The sequence below is a fragment of the Stegastes partitus genome, unplaced genomic scaffold, assembly GCF_000690725.1.
Source record: "Stegastes partitus isolate 25-593 unplaced genomic scaffold, Stegastes_partitus-1.0.2 Scaffold561, whole genome shotgun sequence".
Classification (NCBI taxonomy): Eukaryota; Metazoa; Chordata; class Actinopteri; family Pomacentridae; genus Stegastes; species Stegastes partitus.
The window spans coordinates 292,277-296,464 of NW_007578292.1; positions in this window are offsets into that span (position 1 = coordinate 292,277).

The following is a 4,188-nucleotide window of genomic DNA, read 5'->3' on the forward strand; positions in this document are numbered from 1 at the left end:
TCATTCATTCACTCATTTGTAGCCCACTCCCGGCTAAGTGCACCTCGCTCTGGGTTCAGGAAGAGCTACGTATCGGTAAGTGACAGAACAGATGGGATTTCATTTCCCACCCTGATCCTCCCCAAAGCTAATTTTTTCCTGTTTTCCACCATCTCAGCACAATTCTCTCACATATTTTATTAACTATGTGAAAACCCTTTTCAATAACTGAACAGACACGTGTTGTAAGCAGATTCATCAGACTTCAGCGTGAAACTTTGAATCCGTAATACTCTGATGTGCTTAAAAGCATTTATAAATTTGCCTCACTTTGGATTTTCCAAGTCGTACAATTCAAGTTGAGTCTCTCTGCTTTCAGAGTTTATAATCTCAGCGAGTGATTAAAGGTCTTCTGGCTGTAATGAGTCTTACCATCTATTGGTCTGCGCTTGCATCATCTGATATGGATTCAGGGCAGTGAACAGACACTTTCTAGGAGATGGAGAGAATTCTGACAAGCGAACTGGTGTAATACAAGCATGTCAAACACTTAGAGCCGAATCTGATCATCAGCAAGGTGACCAACTCAGAGAAGAACTTCTTTCAGAGTCAGAAAGCTGGTCTTCTTTTTTTTTTTTTAGTGAAACTCACACAAAAGTTGAAACTCAGGTCAAGTTTTTCACTGCCACCAAAAACACTGAGACAGACACTGCAGTCTCACCCACGCTCTGCGATGAAGTACATCAGGACGTAAACACTCAGGAAACTTCTGCAGCACGCAGCCAAACAACTCAGTTTTCCCTCTCGCTGCCCTGTTTATGGCCTCCCCCTGTTTGTGTGGAGCAGTCACAGCGTATCGACACCAGAATAACAGCGTGAAAGGACAATATCTAGTAGTACTTGTACACAGTTGTATGATAAAGCGACTACTGGAGAAACTAATAACAAAAAAATATCTTATTCTTTTCTGTCTTTTTCCTTTTAGCTCGTTGTTACACTGGAATGAGCATTTTTACTTTTTAGCAGGCATGAAGCAAGAATTTAAAGATCTGAATGTCCCATATGGCGATCAATAAAGTGTAATCTTATCAGATTAATTCAAGTACATGTTTAACAAATACTTATGCTGTGGCAGGTAAACATACAGACACAAGTAAAGGGTATTAAATCAGCTGGATGACAAAAGTTTAACACAGAAACTGAATCAGATCAGACCAACTTCCACATCGTAGCACACTCTCATGCTATATAATATGAGCACAGGTATGAATGCTGATATTTGTGCAATTTTACTCACATGTTTTACTTCGGAGCCACCAAAATACTTCCATGTCTTTGTTACAGCCCGTGGTGTTTGTGCTGTTTTGGTTACGTGGACTTGTGACCACAGTGTGTGGAGGTGACCTGTGTAGGTCCAGCTGAGGCTGGTTGAGAGCTGCTCCAGGACACCAGCTGCCAGTCATCTCGGCTAATTAACCTGGAGCTGAATACCTGAACTCCGGCCCTTGTTCTCCCCGCCTTTGGTCACATCTGATTGGACCACCACAACTCCTCCTCCACCTCAGCAATCATCACACCTGGCTATAAAAGCAACCACAACCTTTCAGTCAGTGCTGGCTGGGATTTAATGTGAACAGTCCGCCCTGGTGCCTCTCGGTCTGTGTCTTTTGAATTTGTGGAAACGTAACTTCTGTTGGTAGCTGCTAACTCGGTGGGGAGTTTTCGAGTGAGTCTCAGTGGAGACTATGACTCCTGTTAGCAGCTGCACAACTTCGTAAGGAAGTTACTCGTGTCCTGTGTCTTCGTATTCTATGTTTTGAGGCACCAGTTTGTTTTAGTTTCTTTTGTTATGTGTGGATGTTGCTATTCGGTTTTGACTAAAGAGTTTAATTTTGTTTTGGTTGCTAGCTTCACAGCTCTGTTAGCCTTCGTTTGGTTCTTTGATTTTTTAGCAACATCCACCAGCTTCCTTTGTATCGTCACAGTTATGTTATGTTCATTTACGTTACTCAACAATAAACTGCTTTACCTGAACCATTTCCATCTGGTTTCTTGTTACATCCAGCTGATCCTAGAGCAGGTGTGTCACAATCCTGGTCCTCGCGGGCCACAATCCTGCATGTTTTAGATGTTTCTCTCTTCCAACACACCTGATTCAAATGATCAGGATCATTATCAGGCTTCTGCAGAGCTTGATGATGAGCTGATCATTTGAATCTAAAACATGCAGGATTGTGGCCCTCGTGGACCAGGATTGGACACCCCTGCCCTAGAGGCTGGATCGTAACAGTCTTTATGAGTTTTTTTTCATTTTCTCCTAAATTTTGTGCTACACCATTCATTACGTCCCTCTGCTCTTGTAGTGACGATTGAGATACGACTGATGTTTTAAGGTGATGAATTATAGACAACATAGCTGCCATTAGTCGCCACATCTGTGCATGATAGGGGCTGCTTTAGCCTTGGTGGAAAACTTAAACAATGAATCTGTTTTTCTTTGCTGTTCTTTTCATTCCCAGACTGAAGGCAAACATATGATTATGGACGTGCCCACATGTGGGTAAATGGATGTTACACAAGGTAAAGGATGACACATACAAAACACAAGCCACAATTTACTTAACCTACATATACATGCATGAGGAAACCTTCACAGAACACAACAACAACATCCAAACACAGAACGACCTCATCTCAGCTCTGTCATTCTGCTTTAATTAAAAGTAAAATCCATGCTGACAAAATGAAACAGCCAAAATCCAAACACACAGGTATTTATGACACTTTTCCACACATGTCTTCGGAGCCGTTTGAGGCCTCTCCAGTTCATCACCTTAAAAAAAAAAAAACCTCACAACAACCAGACGGCGCCTCCACCCCACACCAACCCCACCACATGCATACACAAACAGATATTCATAATCAGACACTCATGGAGTTTTCAAAGAGAAAAGAGGCAATACAATGTTATGCCTTCTCCCAAAACCCCGAGCTCCAATCTGATTAAAGGGAAGATCAAAGGGAGGCAGTCAGGTTTTTCTGCACGGGGCCTGGCTCTAATTTGCCTGAGGGGGCTCAGAGCACAAGTAATAATCATATTTATTCCATTCACTCAGGTTCCATTTCTCTCTTTCCTCTTTTCTCGGTTGATGTCTCTCTTTAACCATTTCCCTCTTTTTTCGTAGCTCCTTTATTATTCCTTCCTCTTGCCGGTTTGTCACCGCTGCTCTTAAGCGTTCCCCTCCTCTTGTTTTGTACCTGTACTCCACTACCCCTCTCTCTCTTCCTCTTCCTCCAACTCAGCCTCTCAGATCTTCTTAAGCTTCAACAACGGTAAACAATGCTTTTGTTGTTTGAGCCAATTAACCAGCGTAAAGTTCCGTTTCTCCTCGGCGGCGGACTAACAGCGTTCCCTTTGTGTATTCTGCAGGCAGCTCCGAGCTTCGGCGGCGGCGGGGGGTGGGGGATCGTCGTCGTTTTATTTCAACATAGCGAGAATTAAAATTCCATTTGTTATCGCTGTGCAGAGGTTGATTTTGAAATAAACATTATTATCAACTTTGATGTGAGTAAAGGCATTTAGCCTCCCCGAACACTGTGAATACCTGATTTCGGTGCGCAGAGCCTCTCCTGTAATTGGAAGCAGATATTACCTGAGCATAATGGAAAACACCAGTTGTTATTCAGCAGCAGAAGTGAGTCGATTTTACTCATTTGAAGTGTTCATCAAAACATAAACAGAGCCCCATACCATATACTGTTTGTTTTTTTTTCTCTCCTCCATATTTTCTTGTGAAAATGAAATGACAACAAAAAACAGGAGAAACACTTCCTCTGGCTCATTAAAATTTGTGCCAACAGTAACTGTCCTCCCAGCGACTCGTCATTAGTCAAAGTTTGACATTTAGCCGACTGTATGAAGTCCTCCAGTGAACACAAAGGTGGTTAATGGTGATTCACGAATGTAAAACTTCAATAAAAGCATAAATGCAAACAGAATCGAGATGATCATTTATTATTCTGACACGTTGGGGCAATTTAAGATCCAACTTTTGGAGACAGACAGTGCCTGAGTCACACAGCGAGCAGTTACCAACTTGCAGCTATTCTCGGAAGAAATTCACTGAATTTCAAACCTAATTTGCAGCAAAACAAAAACTAAAGCAAATATATTATTTTATAAAAACTTGGTATAACAAAACAGACGTT